This window comes from Podarcis erhardii, assembly GCF_964252035.2.
Source record: "Podarcis erhardii genome assembly, chromosome: 2".
NCBI classification, from domain to species: Eukaryota; Metazoa; Chordata; class Lepidosauria; order Squamata; family Lacertidae; genus Podarcis; species Podarcis erhardii.
In genome coordinates, this window is record NC_138498.1 from 99,262,156 (window position 1) to 99,279,426 (window position 17,271).

The 17,271-nt window shown below is 44.3% G+C and overlaps 1 protein-coding gene and 1 long non-coding RNA gene across 2 annotated transcripts in view; one reads left to right on the forward strand and one right to left on the reverse strand.

Annotated features, from left to right (window-relative positions):
- LOC309337465 overlaps positions 1-17,271 on the reverse strand; it is a 251,399-nt gene that overhangs the window by 163,529 nt on the left and 70,599 nt on the right. The window lies entirely within an intron of this gene.
- TAFA4 (TAFA chemokine like family member 4) overlaps positions 485-17,271 on the forward strand; it is a 124,015-nt gene continuing 107,228 nt past the window's right edge. Inside the window, exon 1 of the mRNA XM_081853908.1 lies at positions 485-931. The gene's annotated coding sequence lies outside the window, so the exon portion shown is untranslated. The remainder of the gene's footprint in view (positions 932-17,271) is intronic.

Below are 17,271 nucleotides of genomic sequence, written 5' to 3' on the forward strand. Positions count from 1 at the left end.
AGTCCATATGTCCATTAATGCCAAAGGAATCGCCTGACAACAACAGAATCCTCCATTAGATTTTAACCCTTGCTGGATCCACGACTCCAGGGATTAGTAACTCCGGCATCAACCCATCAGACTAACCAAACTCACAACATTATATATTTCTTTATCTGACAACAGAAGAGCGCTATAGGCCCATCATGTCCAGTCCTCACAGTGGCCAACCAGAACCCCACAAGCAAGAGAGGAGTCCCAGCCACTGTCATTCCGAGGCCTGATCCTCACCCCACAGTTCCCTCCCTCGGACTGGGCGATCATGGTGACATAGCCACGTGGGCGCGCCTTGGGGGGAGGAGCCTAAGTGGCCGTCCGCGTGGGGTAGAGGAAGATGAGTGACCGCGCCCGGAAAGGGGGCGGGCAGCCCTCGCCCTCCGCCGCCCTATCAGGGCCGCCCGCCTCGCAGCCCCTTGAAACAAGCGAAGGAGAGGCGGCTGGGAGAGCCAAGGAGCCTCGCGGTAGTTTCCAAAGCGCGCTGGTGGCGCTCTCCGGCCGCCGCTCCCTTGCCAGCAGAGCCGCGCTGGGATTCTCGTGAAGACGCGTGACGCCGTCGAACTTTCCGTCGGGTTTCATTAGCCCTCCTGCGTTCCCCACCCTCCAGGCTTGAGGCTTTTTTCTCTTTCTCTTCCACGGATCTTTCTTGCGGGTTCCTCGGAGCCTCGGCTGCTGGCTGAGCTTTGCCTCCAGCTCCCCTCCACCCGGCGGGCTCAGGTGGCTCTGCCTGCCTGCCTGTCTCCTGGCCCGGTGAGGAGACATCGCCGGTGGCACATAGCGGTTTCCTAATACAGGAGAAAGAGCGCGGCTTTGGATGGGGCGATCGGCGCGCTTGCCTTTCCTCCGGCGGAGCGGCTAGGCTAGATCCCGGCTCATCTTTGCTGCTGCGCGCCAGGTAAGGTCTGCCGCCGCTACGCTCTCTAGGGCGCACGAGGAAGGAGCTTTTTTTCTTCCCGCCAGAGGGAGGAAAGCGAGCGCCAACCTCCGGGGTATCTACCGGGGTGTCTGTCTGTCTGTCTATCTATCTATCTATGTCTATCTATCATCTATCTATCTAATCTATCTATCATCTATCTATCTATCTATCTTTGGTGATGGTGGGGCTGTGCAGTGCAGCCGGCCGTTGGTTGTCTTGCTCGGCATAACCTGTGCAGGGAGCAGTTCCGGCGATGCTGTCCCAGCGCTGGAGAAAAGATCGGACAGAGCCGATGACAGAGAGATCGCCTTCCGCTAAGTTACCCGCTTCCCACAACCAGGTCCGCTACGCAACCTGCTTCTTCCCGATCCTTAGGTGCCGGGAAAGTGGCGATTCGAATCCACGCTCGTGCCGTGGGGAGCGAGGCGGTGAGGAAGTGAAGCGCGCGTGATGCGAGCTGGAAAGCACCAGCAGCAAACGTGTATGCGCGCGGGGGGTGGGGTGGGTGGAGTGGCGCCCTTAGGTGATCAGACTCTGGACTGAAAGGGGTATTTTTTTCTCCCCTGGTTTAGATGGTTATGTGTATTACGTCGCTTACTTCAAAATGCCCTGCTACACTTGCAGGCCTTCCACTAAGTGGGGCTCTGGACTTCTGCCCCGACGGCATCGCTATTTGCGCTTGGGCGTAAAAAGAGGGAACTTTTGTCGGTTTTTTGAGTCGTGGGAGCGCTCAAACTAGTCTTCCAAGCAAGGGGATGCGAGCAACTATTACGTTTTGCCTAAGCATGACCGTCTGCCCATCAGGTAGAGCGCTGTAAACTTGACCTATATTGATACTGTAATCCTGTGCGCGTGCGCGCACACACGTACTTACCTGGGAGTAAGCCCTATTGAAAAGAGTGAGACATGTCACGTATTTCCGAGGAAGCACGCACATGGTTGCTCTGTATCCGTTGTTTTCCCTCTCTAGATTCCAGAGGTTTGAGAGAATTAAATGCCGGAGCGCCGGCAGACTTGGTTAGTTTGGGGGACCAGTACTCTGTCGGATGGCACATTTGGAGACAAAGCTTCATTCAGAAGTTAATTCCACAAAGTTCAGTGGCACTTGCTCTCCAGGCAAGAGCGCGCGTAAAATAGCAACCCCTCCTAGGGGATTGGATAGTTGTTTGTGGGCAGGTGTGACTGGAAGCTTCCCCCCCCCTCTCTCTCTTTGTGTGTGTGTGTTGTGTTGGATCCTGGGGCCAGATGTAGGAAGCCGTGGGGGTTGTTTTTAAATCGATGAGCATGGAATAGTTGCTGGAGAGCAGAAGCTGGCGGAGTCAGCCACAGCTGAAGTGGACCGCTTTGTGGGAGAGCCTGGCCGCGCAGCTGCCCATGGGCACTGGGAGGCCGGGAGAGCGTTTGTGCCTCGGCTGTCTGGGAGCCATGTGGCTGTCTAACTGTGATGCCCAGCCAAGTCCTGGCTGGCCAGCGCCTCTTCTGTCGTAGGAAGGGTTTAACGTGCGGAGCTCAGTCTGTTTGGAAAGCCAACGCGCCGCATTGCACTAGATCGGAGCGGTGAGACCCGGAGCATGTGCAGAGTGCACTTGATCGCGCAGAACCATTACCGGCCCTCCCACGCGCGGCCGGAATGATGAGCTAAGGTGTTTCCAGTTTACGCAGAGTGCGAGCGCCTTCTGGAGGGGCCTGGGGAAATGTTCTCGAGCGCAGCACTTCCGAAAAAGCGCGATCGTGTTTGCGCGCGGGCAAAAAGACCTATCTTCGCTGCCACCTCCCTTGTGCAGTTCCTAGTCTGCTCGAGACGGGGGTGTAAAATAAAGTCTCCTTTGTCCGTTCAGCTGCGAAGCGTGGCAAGCCTGTAAAGGAGTGAGGATCCATCAGCGAGAGAGACAGAAAGATGGATGATGTGTCCTCTCTTGTTGGTCGAGATCGGGGTGCGGAGTAACCGGCAGGCTCTTCTCTCCCCATCCGCTGTCGCCTTTCCCTCCCTCTACTGCCGCATACGGTCTCATTTCTTGCCTGAAACCTGAAACCTCCTATCCAGGGTAAGTGGAGGTGTGAAGGAGGTGCGTCGAGAGGCAAAGACTCCCCCCCCCCCGGAAAGAGTGAAATAAAACTTTTTTTGGATTCTCCTCTCGCCGCCTGCAGCGCACGAAGTGGGTCTCCTGCTGTTATGCTCCTTTATCCGCAGACAGCCTCAGCCAAGCGTGGTTAATATGGCTGATCGCAGGAGATAAAGTGCGTGTTCATTCATTTTATCGGCGGACGAAGAGCTGTGCTTTAACAGGAGATCGTTTTAGAAATGAAGTACTGTACATGAGATGGAGGTGAGTGGAGAGTTCCCGTCTGTGTGGGTGCGGAGACAGAATCCTTCTTCCCGTTTAGTCTTTCCATTTTGTAAGTTAATCACAGCTGAAAAACAGAATAAAACCCACCCACCCAACCGGGCAACTTTTGAGGTGTGTGCACATCAAAACTATAGGAACGTTTTTTCTCGAGGGGGAGCGAGACAAATTGTACTGTGTTGCTGCAAAGATATGTATTAAGGGACAACTTCCCTTAACATAAGGAGCATCTGGAACCACTAGCCCCAGTTTATTGTGACAGTGACTGATGTCACAACGCCACTAAAGCCTGCCTGCTACCTGGCCTGCGTGAAATAAATTCTGCATGCATCCGTTGGCATTATTTGCAAACTGTGTATTACAACCTGGGAGTAGAATGACTTAAAACGGCAATGTTATGCATACTTACCTGTGAGTAAGCCCAATTTAACATAGTGAGCTATCTGGCTGGAGCAGTGGAAGTGTTGGGAGACAAGAGAGGGTGAGAGAATGTATGTGTAAATCAGGGCAGTGTATCAAACTAATTGCTAGAAAGTCCAAGCCACAGATGTATAGACCTGATCAGTCCTCACTTTTGTATTAGCAGTCTGGTACCCTGACATTAACATGCTTAATTGTGTGGTGTCCTTTGCTTAACGGTAAGTGCAGGTGTCTGTGGCTAGGAAAGCATTTCCTGTCCATCATACTCCTTAGTTTTCAGGTAGCCAGCTGAGATGTTGTGGGCTGCTTGCTCCCCCCCCCCCCCGATTCCATACGCTGTAAAAATAAATAACTCACGACAGCGTATTCCCAGTATGCCACTCAATATATTCCAAGGTGCGCACACAGTAATTGCATGCAAACCTTTGCACAGATGTGTTTTCAAATTGCTTTGACATACATTTTCCCTGGCACAAGTTGTATTTGCGTAGCTGGCATTCTCTCCCCCCCACCCCTTTGCATGTTTTGATGGGAAGTAACTGAATTCATTTGGGTTTTTTTGGTTTTTCAAAAAAGAGCATAATGTTTTACTGATATGCTGTAGTCTTCTGTTAAACCTGTGTATATAGAGATCCATGAAAGGGTATTCTTCTCTCTCTCTCAACAAATCATTCAAGAGAGGAAACAGTTACCCCTCAGCCCAGGGAACAATACGAGTGGGTCCATTGTGGCGACTTATATTTATGATGATAATATTAAGTCTAATTAAGGACAGCAACACAGTGACCATCTGGGTGTTTGCTGTCTGTCTGGTCTTTGTATGGAAAAAAAATATTGCGGCAATTCATTTTAGTATTCAAAAAATATACTTAGAATCTTGAGTTTTATCATTTTCTATTTGGAGTAGACTTGTTTTGTCACCGCCATGTAAAAGCAGTGGCCATGTAAATTCTGCCATGTAAAAGCAGAATTCAGGGAGGACAACAGTAGGCGGAACCGGAGCCAATGAGAGGCAAGGCCAACAAATTCCAGTTTTGTCCTCATCCTTTTCGTTGCTGTAACTGAACCTAAGAAGACAGGCAGCTGAGGTTTGGTGGGGCAGTGCCTCATTTGCCCTAATGGACCAGGCCCCACTTTTACACATAGGCCAATGTGCTTGAAAGAATCCAATTTTGAGATTATTTTGTTTATACACGGCGTAAGTATACTATAATATACTCCATGCTGCATCGCGGCAAGTGCACTGTTAGCCCTTACTAGAAAAATTGAAATTATGCAAACCTCTTGTTGTGACATGAACTGGCTTCAAGTGCTGAATGTCAAGATTTCTGGAATAGTTGAATTTTCAGAAACAACACCTCCCCCCAATGAGATTTCTGGAAAGAAAGATGCTTTTACAAGTGGCCCTCTTAGCAAAGCACTAGTTCAGTTTTGAAAATGAGGTTTGAAAAACTGCCCTTCTCGTTTCCACATGTTGGTTAAGATCCTGCTACTTATGGCAGAAACTCCTATGCTAACACTTTCCTTGAGGATGAGTGATGTTGAAACTGCACCCACTAGAGATTGAGCATGCGCTTGACATCATCGCCAGCCAATCAGGTGTTTCGGAAACCATGCCCTGGCCAAAGCCATATTGCAATATGCATTTGGTGGTTTTGTTCCACTCCCTGTAATTGTGACAAGCGAACAGAGAACATCTCAGTCTGAGAACAAGTTCTGAGGGCCATTCCCAGCACCACATGGTCCCCCCCCCCAACAAAAACATGTATCTGGCAATTCAGTCCCATTTACATGGAAGTATGTCCTGGGGATTTCTGTATTGCTTCTAAGTCAGTTAAAGTTATTTAATGGTAAGCAAAGTCCTAAAGGTCATGGGATCCCAAAGGATTTCCACCTCCCAAATTAACCGGTCATCTTTGGAGATCCACCTCTGAGTCCCTTGATGTTAGGCAGATAGTAATCAAAGAGGTCCTGCTTAGTTTATATGGTATCCTCAATGTGGAAAGCCTTCCCAAGATAGGTTAACCTGCAACAGAGTCTGATTTGTCTCCCAGAAAGCCTTTGTGTTTACCCAGCAGAACATCCAGCGTTCTACAGATTTTACTGACTCTTTGATCTGGTGCTCTTGTTTTGCTGAGTTAATTCCATGCATTATATTTTGTCACTTTGTATTACGCTACCAAGCCAAGTGTAAGCTCCTTGTATGAATTCATAAGACCCTTAACGGCTTGGGTCCAGGATGTCTTAAGGACTGCATGATTCCTTACATCCATCCCTGATCAATGGAATCTTTGAAGGAGTTTCTGCTAGTGTTTCCCAATGGCTCAGATCCACCAGGAGCTGTGTGTTTATGATTGTGAGCCCGACTCTGTGGAGCTCTCTTTCAGCTGAGATCAGACACTTCCCCCTTCTCTAGGTGCTTTAATGAAGACCTTTCTAGTCTAGCAGGCATTTTAAGTAAGTTGCATCATGCCTAATTTATTGAATTTGTTTTTACTGGTGGTTTTTGTTTGTTTAAGCAATGTATTACTTGACTGATGAGTCCCCCCACCTCCCCGCCCAATCGTTCTGTGAACTGTGTGGTGACCATCTAGGACAAAAAGCTGCCTATAATAAATATTAGAAATAAATAAATAAATAAATAAATAAATAAAATTGATTTAATCAGCCATATGTTAAGCACCCTTGAGTTTTTTTGTTTTTTGTTTAAAAAAGCTGGAGGGTGGAATACCAATACCTTGGATTGATAGACAGATAGAATGAAGGAAAGTTTGGCTAGATCAAAGATTCCATCTCTTGATTTAAGGACAATCATAATTTTCCTTTTGTCACAGTGATTAGTAAAGTGGATCATGCTAAATAACTAAAGATAGTTCCTGACATCATTTCAGCATCCTCTCTAATTCTGTTTATCCATGCATTTTTGTTTTGGAACTAATTAAATTGCACCAGTGCTGTCTGAGCTGTCCTATCTAACCTATGTAGTACAGAACAGATATGTATAGTGTGGCACACTACCTCAGTCTCTGAGTGGTGCAAGATTCCAGGGGTTTCCAGGGTTTGTGTTTCTTTCAGAACGAGGCACAGTGGAGACTGTGGTGTCTTTAGGATATATGGTTCATTTGCACATATTTACTCATATATACAACCTCAGCCTAGGATGGAGGGCTTTACAGCATCAACACCCAAGAGTGTCCTGCCTTTCCCATATCCATATTCCAGCAGAAATCAGGCATGGCGCTCTCTCTCTCTCTCTCTCTCTCTCTCTCTCTCTCTCTGCCTTTCCATCCTGCAGCTTTTGTATCAAGCTTCTAGCTCACATAACTCAACTCACCACTCTGGCCTTTCATACTTTATTTTTAAGTAGCAGACAGTTGAGGGAGGGAGTCCCACCCATTTGCACCTCGCACAGAGCCACTCCCTTTGTTACCTTAATGACCCATACTATGTACTAGGTTGGCCTGGCTATTTCAGCAATTGAATCCATGCTGGAACCAGGAATTAGAAGGGAGGCTCAGGCATATAGCCTACTCCCCTTGCCAAACTCACAACCAAAGTTTGGTCTGCTGACAATAGTTTTAAAGGCTATTCCTATAATGAAGGATCACAGTATGCTTTTATTGCCCTCTATTTTCACTGTTTTACTCCAGTTTATTAGTTCTTCCTAATATTTATCCTCCCGTTCCCCACTGTAAATTTGGAAGAAAGCTGGAGAGCAGACATTGAAGGAATGGTTCCAAATATCGGCCCAGTTGTGGTGGCCTTGGACAGGTTGCTGTTTTCCAGTGAAACGAAGCGATGGGCTGTCCTCACAAGGTTGATGGAAGCATATAATTAATTAGGACCATGAAAGAAGGCTTTTGACAAGCTGGAACATGAGCAGAGCAGGGCAACCAAGGTGATCAAGGGTCTGGAAACCAAGCCTTATGAGGAACAGTTGAGGAAGTTGGGTATGTTTGGCCTGGAAAAGAGGAGACCGAGAGGAGATATGATAGCCATCTTCAAATATCCGAAGGGCTGTCACATGGAGGGCAGAGCAAGCTTGTTTCTCCTGCTTTGGAGTGTAGTACCTGAGCCAATGGCTACAAGAAAGGAGAGTCCGACTAAGCATCAGAAAGAACTTTCTGACAGTAAGAGCTGTTTGGCAGTAGAACAGATTCCCACGAGAGGTGGTGGACTCTCCTTCCTTGGAGGTTGGATGGGCATCCGTCATGGATGCTTTAGTTGAGATTCCTGCATTGCAGAGGGTTGGACAAGATGACCCTTGGGTCCCTTCCAACTCTGAGATTCTATGATTCTATATAATTCAGGGATAGGGAACTTGTGGGCCTCTAGGTGTTGCTAGACTATAACAACTCCCATTGTGAAGGTCTATCTTGCAATATTTGGTGCAGCTTGTTTTCTAAAAAAATAATTTGCAAGCCATTTAGAAACTTCTTTTGGCATTAAGCAGTATATACATTGAATAATAATAATTCCTGACCACTGACTATGGTGTCTGGGTCTGATGGGAGCTGGAGTCTAACAACATCTGAACAGCCTATCTGATGTAAAGTTTCATAAAAACAACAAGCAGCATTCTACTAAGGAAAAAAAAAAAAAGAGCTACAGTACTTACTGAACAAGGTAATACTGCTTTCAACAGTGTGGTGCCCTCTAGCATCTTTGTACTACAATTCCCATAATGCATGTGCTGGAGAGGCTGATGGGAGTTGGAAGCCCAAAACATCTTGAGGGCCCCTTGCTGTTGAAGACTGAGACTGTTATACCAGTAGCAGAAGATATTAAAGGGTTGCCTTGCTTCCAAAACTGTTCTAGCAATTATAGTTCAACACTACATTTGCTCAGTGTACTTACTAGTACATTTTAAGGTCTGCCCCGATCCCACACTGAGTTCATAGGAAGAAAGATACTAATGATTTTGCAGGCCACAAATTAAAGTGCATTAGACTATAATCCTATGCATGCTCCCTTGGAAGTTAAATATACCTAGAGAATTCACTACTGAAGTGAGAAGAAGACTGTTCTGTCCTCGCCCTCAAACTTTGCAGGGATCTTTTGAAAACATTTACAAACTTACTTTATCTATTCTATTATGAGCTGCCTGGGAGAAGCTCTGGCTTTGAAAAACAGCATTCTATCTGCATATTTATTATTTGCACATTTGTTGTTGTTTAGCATAACTTATGGGATCATTAGAATTGTTTAGCATTATTAAAAAGGGGTAATTTTCCATCATGCTTTATGTTGCTGCCAATTTATATATATATACTGCCGATTTGTATACTGAAATAAAATGAACCATATGGATGACTGAAATGCTGCCACTGAATTGTCCGGGAGAGAGAGAGAATGTATAATTCACTTTGAGTTGACATAAAATGCAAGATGTGCATGTAATGAATTACTTTAAATTAGAAAACAGTAAGCAACTGTTTAGGGAATTAGGAAATATTCAAATAAGTTGAATAGTAATGATCTTTTGATCTATTGTGGCATTAAAAAAAAAACACTTAGAAAATTACAAGGGCTCCTGCTGATAAAGAAATCATCAAGAGGATTTAGATTATTTTAAAAGATTTTTAATTGTGGCATACTTTTTTGGTGTTTGGATCTTGTCCCATCAGATTTATGTATCTAATATTGTTGCTTATGATACCCAATTCAGGCTAAAGTCCAATGTGTGTATGCATATGGTGGTGCAAGTCTTAGAAAGGCAGTATTGTAGCTCAGTGGCACTTTGGGAAGGTGTTGGTATGTCTGGATTAAGCCCCTTCCCCCAGCTGAAAATGTTGCAACTCACTTTGCAGTGGTGAGATAAGCTTTGTAGTTTTAGCAGGTTGTGCATTCTAGAAAGATTAACTGATTAAAGTTCTTTTTTAAAAAATCATACAAATGAACTGGCCCTTAGCGTTATGAAAGTCTGGAAGCCAAGAACAAGAAGGGCATGTTATCAGACATAAGATTATTAGGGATACATGTGGGGGTTCATTCGATAGAAGTGTTACATCGGGATTTCGGCACTGGTGACTTCAAGCTTGGATTACTGCAATGCACTCTGTGTGGGGCTTCCCTTGCACGTGACCCAGAAACTGCTGTTGGCACAGAACGTGACAGGAACGAGACCCTGTGAGCATATAACACCTCTGCTCAGAGAACTGCGCTCCTTGCTGGTTTTTGCACTTGTAAGAAATCAATATTTTAGTATGGCAACTTTTGTGTGTGTGGGTAAACCGTTTGGAGGTTTTACTGTAATCAAGCGGTATATAAATTTTGATAAATGTAAGCACTGTGCTATTCATGTACAGTGGTACCTCTGGTTACGTACTTAATTCGTTCCGGAGGTCCGTTCTTTTTTTTTTTATAAATATTTATTAAAGTTTTTAAATATCAATGCACAAACAATAAACAATCTTACTTCTGTCACAAACATAGTTTCATCACTTCTTTGGACTCCCTCACGTCTCCCGCTCCCATTTACATCATTAAAAGTTTTTTTTCCAAACAAATTATCAACTTGTTTACAATCTCATGTCCACTCATTCAAATATAATCTAGCAATTCTTCCAAAAATTTTTTATATTTTCTTTAGTCTCACTTATCATCAAATTTAAATCTAATTTAGTGGTGGCCAATTTTTTATAATCTAGCATCCTTCTTAACATTCAACCAAATTACAATGTTTTTGTAGATACATCTTAAATTTCTTCCAGTCTTCCTCAATCTTCTCTTCTCCCAGGTCTCGGATTCTGCCAGTCATCTCAGCCAGTTGCATATAGTCCATCAGCTGCATCTGCCACTCTTCCAGTGTGGGTAGATCTTGAGTTTTCCAGTTTTTTGCGATAAGTATCCTTGCTACCGTTGCTGCATACATAAAGAATGTTCGGTCCTTCTTTAACACCTTCTGGCCGTTCTTAACCTGAAACTGTTCTTAACCTGAAGCACCACTTTAGCTAATGGGGCCTCCTGCTGCTGCCGCGCCGCCAGAGCACGATTTCTGTTCTCATCCTGAAGCAAAGTTCTTAACCTAAGGTACTATTTCTGGGTTAGCGGAGTCTGTAACCTGAAGCATGTGTAACTTGAAGCGTATGTAACCCGAGGTACCACTGTATTTTATTTATGCCCAGAGGTTTCCAATGATGGCCTGGGACTAGGGGTGGGGAACTTCAAGTCTTGTTGCTAAATTTGATCCCCCTGGGAGGAGAAAACTGCAATAGAAGTATCCTGATGCAATCTAATTAAATAAGTGCAAAAAAAAAAAAAAATGTTGTAAAAGGGAGTACCCCTGTTCTGGATACTCCATTCCATTTCTCTTCTCACCATTTCCTCCTTTCCCTGCCCTCTAACAGTACATCCTCCCTTTCTGTGTATTTCCCCATTTTGGCTATAAGACACTCAGAGAATTGAGATAGCAATTAGTAAGTGCCTGTAAGTTGCAAAACATTGAATGTATTGACACTAGTAGTAACTTAAGTTTCTTCTTGTGTTATAAAGAACAAGGATATTTACAATAGGGATGGGTATTTGACCAGTCTAATGTTGACCAAATGTTGCATTTTAAAAGTATTAATATTATAACAAGGAAGATAATCTTCAACAGGTTTGATTTTTTTTTAAAAAAATAAATATTTGTCACTATAAAATGATTACAATAACTAAAAAAAAACATAGTTAATTATTTTATTGTATTTTATTTCCACCCTTTCTGCAAGGAGTTCAGGGTAGCACACACAGGCACTTATTTAATCCTCACAACAAATTTGTTAGGTTGGTTAGGCTGGCTTGCGGACCACAAGTTGTGGTTAATGTGTGAACCCAAATAGCCTTCCTTCACCATAGCTAAGGAAGCTGCAAAAGTGCAAGACAAGCGCAGCAGGAAAACAAGCCAAACTTTGGAGAAACAAACCTCGATTTATGTGATCCTCCATGGCATATGTGATATGTTAAGCAAACCATGGCACATTGCCTTTGTGGAATTGTGTTCACACAAACAAAGGCAGTTCATGGTGAGGATGTGTCTCACATGTGTATTCTTTGCATTTGCTTTGTGTACATGTATTTGCATGTACATGTACATAGGCATATATTTGTCACGTTCTCCTTAAGAGTTCCAGCAAATCCATGGGAAGATACTCTAGCATCTTCTCTTCTGTTTGTAGCTTTGCTCTTCCTTTAAGGTATGAAGGCTGTATCATGCTGCACCATTCAAGGGCCTAATGCATATTTAGCCTGTTTTATGTCCTGTACAGTCGTACCTGGTTCTTGAACATAATCCATTCCAGAAGTCCATTCGACTTCTAAAAACATTCAGAAACCAAGGTGTGTCTTCTGATTGGCTGCAGGAGCTTCCTGCACTCAATCGGAAGCTGTGTAAGCCGCGCTGGACGTTCAGGGTCCAAAGAATGTTCGGAAAGTGGAAAACTTACTTCCAGGTTTTTGGCTTTCAGGAGCCAAAACGTACAAGTACCAAGGCGTTTGAGAACCAAGGTATGACTATACTTTCCCCTCACTGAGGGGAAGGTATGCTTCAGCCCTCACGTGGTAGTTCACAGAAACAGCTTCCATCTGGCTCCATTGTGGGGCTGTACATGTGAATCTTCCTGACTTGTTGGGAGCTGCTATAACTGAAGACTTTTGGTTCTAAGCAGGGATGCCAAGAGAATCTGTGGGCATGAGGAAAGTGTTTTAACAAACATACCCCAATACCATCCTTTATCCAGCTGCTTCTGTTCTAGGAGGGGCCCGTCCTGAATCCCAGATGGGGTTGTGGTGGTCAAATGCCTCCTGAAACATTAGAGCTGCCTCCACACTTTGTTCTCTAACTTTCTCCAGAAATGTCTGGTTGACTTGTTTTTTAAAATGAAAGCTGCCCCTGCTGGTATGGGGTCAGTACAGCTGTACCCCTATGTTAGAGGCCCTGGTTCTACATGAACTGCTGTTTGGAAAATGCTCATGGCAGTGAAATATTCTCAAGCTGTGGTCTGAGTCCTGTCCACTACCCGTTGTGCCCTCCTGAACATGATACAGCTATAAAAGTCTTCCTGTTTGAGCAGGGCCTTGCCTGAGAATCAAGGCCTGCCTGGCTCTGGTATATTTTTCTGTGTCTCATGGGCTTTGGCACCTTAGCTCTGTCTCAGCTTCTGGCTTCTGTCCTGCTGCTCACTTCTGTGACTGAGCCTGGACATAGCTATGGGCTGTTAGCACTGCATATTCCTTGTGGTTATTTATGCCTAGTGCATCATATTCCTGTTGGTTGCTGGATAGAATCAGCCAATGATAGCTCAGTGGGTAGAGGATGCTACTCTTAATCTTAGGGTTGTGGGTTTGAGCCCTACATTTGGCAAAATATTCCTTCATACAGGGAGTTGGTCTAGATGACCCTCGACGTCCCTTCTTATTCTGCAATCCTATGATTCCTAAGGTGAGAAATTCCTCAAGGGAGGGAATGAACCTGTCTGTCTGACCCTACCTCAAACTGACTTCTACCTCAGCTAGCACCCTAGTTCTGTTTAGATTAAAGTTACCAGATTAAATAGATGGATTTTGTCAGGGGACTGATTTGTAAATCCAGGGACTGTCCCCGGGAAGCGGGGACGTCTGGTAACCTTAGTGTAGATTTCTCTTCAGGCCTAAATTTAGGCCTAAATTTGAGCAGGCAGATATGTATTCCTGCTTTTCCCTCACAAATTTGAGGATGGAGGGAGCTATTCTTACTGTGAAAGCAGTTCTTCGCAAATCGGGGACTTAATCTCATCTCTTGAGAGCAAACTGGGGATGGGACTTCTCTTCCTGGCAAGGAATATACATGGAAGAAAAATCCCCACTGTCCTAAGCATTTTGTTTGTCCAAAGATTGGTCACTAATGTGGAAGTGGGATAGAATGGGTTTACTAAGGAACACATGTTAAAGTGGTGAACTGGAGGAAGACAGATTTGTCCAGCCCTAACTGCCATGTGATTATTTTAGCTGGAGATGCCAGGGATTGGACTTGGGGACATCTCCATATCAGGCATGTGTCCTATCACTGACTGAGTTATGGTCGCTACCCATTTAACTGAAGTCAAGAAATGAAATGGCTCTTTGGAATAATCCACAGATTAGAACAACAACAACAACAACAACAACAACAGAACAGATTCTGCAGAAAGCCTTGTTGGAAAAGATGAGGAATGAAATGCTTCTTTGTAATAATCCAAACAACAACAACAACAACAACAACAACAACAATAGTTAGAACATAGGAGGTGATTCTCCAGAAAGCCTTGTTGGAGAAGTCATAGCAGCTTTCCTTCTGCAATAGAACTTGGGCTGTTCTTTTTTGTAGTCAAGAGTATGGGGTGAGAATAGAAAGTCTGAATAAATAAGTTTCAGGAAAAGATTAGATAGGATACATATTTGCAAATGAGTAGAGCGTTTGCAAAAGGAATTAAAATTGTTTGTTTGTGCATGGTCCCCGTGTCGTGTTCTGATGGAGTTAATACTTTATACCCATGTAGTTTCAGTCACAGTAGGGGTCACTTTTCAATTGGCCCCTTGCTGCTTCTCCAGTAAGGATAATATATTAATAACGTAATTTATTTAGATTTACCTCTTTTAAAAGCATGCACAATAGCTGTGAGCGGTCTGACTACAATGTTCCATAGTGTAACAATGGGAAATTCTCAGCAGGGTGAGGTGCTAATAATATACCCAGAAATTAATTCTGCTTGCCTCAAGCATTAAATAATCGGAGGTTATCGTCAAACCCACCCCTCCCGTAATACATTTAAAGAAATAATAATTATCAAGTTTTTTCTTTCCCCATCTCATTCACAATTCACAGTCAAAACAAAACAAATTCCTTCCAGTAGCACCTTAAAGACCAACTAAGTCAGTTCTTGGTATGAGCTTTCGTGTGCATGCACACTTCTTCAGATACACTTCTTCTTCTTCTTCAGGTATCTGAAGAAGTGTGCATGCACACGAAAGCTCATACCAAGAACTGACTTAGTTGGTCTTTAAGGTGCTACTGGAAGGAATTTGTTTTGTTTTGACTATGGCAGACCAACACGGCTACCTATCTGTAACTGGAACAATTCACAGTGTCAGTTGTTCCAGTGAATTGTCACGTATCTTTCAAAAACTACTAGCATTGCAGGAGTAAACAAAAATGTCCCCTGAATAGTCCAAGTTGCATGTGTGAAAGCCAGTGCGCTTAAAGGCTAAGACTAGGGAGAGCAAGGTTCAGATCCCCAGTCAGCCACGATGCTCACCTTGGTACAGTCCCTATCTCTCAGCCTAACCTATCTTGCAGAGTTGTGGTGAGTACGAAATGTTTGGGAGAGAACAGTGCATTACAGCTGGAGCTCCTTCAATCAAGTGTGTGGCTTGTTCACACCTTGTTATCTTCCAGTATACCCTTATGTACTTCCACTGTTGTTTCGGTTCAAGGTGCTAGGAGTCAAGCTGTTCTGTTCAGCGGCTAGATCCAGGCTATCATGGTGCTTGCCAGAAAGGGTTGGCCTATCTGCTGTTGGCTCAAGAGGGGTCTGCTGATAGAAGGGATCAATAATCTAATAAAGCGCCCCCAGATTCTGGTGTGACTCCTCAGTTCCAGTTGGGGTGAAGATTAGGGTGCCCCTACTTGCCTCTCAACGTGTTGCCTTGCTATCTCTCTTGCTTGCCAGTCTAGCAGTGAGCCAGCTCACCTGTCCTCTCCAGCTCATTCTCGGTCTTGATACACCTCCAGACCACTAGCCCTGGCACTAGGCTCTTGCCCATGGCTCATACTACAATATATCAGTTAAGCTGCGATCCTCTACACCAGCCTCCCTTAAACCTGGTGCCCTCCAGATGTTTTGGACCACAACTCGCATCATCCCTGGCCACTGACCATGCTGGCTGTGGCTAATGGAAGTTGTAGTCTAAAATATCTGGAGAGTATCTGGTTGGGGAAGAGCAAATCAAGATGCTCTTGCCGAAGTCAAGGGCCACCTGTGTGCCCTGGTGCATATTATGAGGTTCTGTCTATGCTGACATCTGTATTCACTTCACCGGAGAGGGGCATCTCCATGCATACATGTTTTTGCATGTCTGAGATGCCAGGGATGTTAGCTGGAATGCTTTCCCACTGACCTATAGTCCTTTCCCTGAAAGATGTGTTTTTTGCCTATGTTGGCCTATAAAGTGTGCACATATTGATGGCACTGTGTAAATGGCAACAATAGGAGAATGATGCCTACAAGGAATGAAAATCACAAGTGTGGCATTGCAACTTGGAGCTAGTTCCAGCTCTGGGTTTTGCAGGTACTCTGTCAAGCTGTATATATACTTGCCTGGACCCTGACAACATCTTCAAGTGCCGTTTTCCAGCTGCCCCAGTGAGATGAAGTGGGTGGCTTCCAAGGAGAGGAGCTGGTCGATGGTGGCACACCAATTGTGGAAAGCCTTCCCCAGTGTCATGAGAAATGAAAGACTCACTATCTAGTAAGGGAGCAGGAAGAACAGAGGAGGGTACTCTGCCTTACTTCTGGTGGCTGAGAGAAGATCTGAGAGATTAGGCCTTATCTAATCTCAGATCTACAAATGTTTTATGTTAATGAAACAACCAGAGAGGTTTGGCTTGTCTTTGTGTGGCAGCAGAAGCTATTCTCAGAAGATGTACTGATGACCATAAACTTGGATGGCTTTAAAAGAGGATTAGACAATTTAATGGAGGATAAGGCTTTGTTCTATCTCCACTGTCAGAGGCAGTATGCCTTTGGGTCCCAGTTGTTGGGAGCTGCAAGTGAGGAGAGCTCAGGCTTCCCATAGGCATCTGGTTGGCCACTGTAAGAACAGGATGGCAGACTAGACAAGCCTTTGGCCTGGTCCAGCACAGCTCTTCCAATGTTCTTGCACCGCGGTTTCATTTGTGTTGGGTGAAGACCTTTTTATTTTCTTAGGTTCTTCAGTTTCAAAACACGTTTGAATGCTTTTTAGAACTTGGGCACTTCTGGTTGTTTTTGTTTTTTAAAAAAATCATTTTTATTGATTTTCCAATAAAAAACATCCAATTAATATATCCAATCATAATACTCCAATTAAAATAGAAAAGTCCAAATTATAGTCCAAATTATAATTATCAATTTTTTGGAGCTCCCCACGATCTCTGAAGCATATCTCCACATCTCAGTCCTGCCTCTCCTCATTTTTTCCATATTTTCCACATCTCAATTTTAATGTTTTATAATTATCTGTCCCTGAGTCCACGATTCTCAGTCATGTCAAACATCGTATACTTTCATCCGTCGAATACAGCTTTATCAGTATATATTTTTCCAACTGCTTTTTTATCAGCGCATCTTCCTCTGACTCCATTCCAATTCGGGATGTTGTGCAAGTCTGTTATCTGAAGTTTAATGGTGCAGCAACTCCCAATCATTAATTGTCCAAACCTTCCTTTTGAGTTTTATTGAACCAGTACCTTCCAAGGCACTTCTGGTTTATCCTGATGTTGTTTTTAACTGGTGCTTGATTTTACGTTCATGTTGCTGTATCTTTTTTAGTGGGTTTTATTTTGTTTTGTTCAAGATC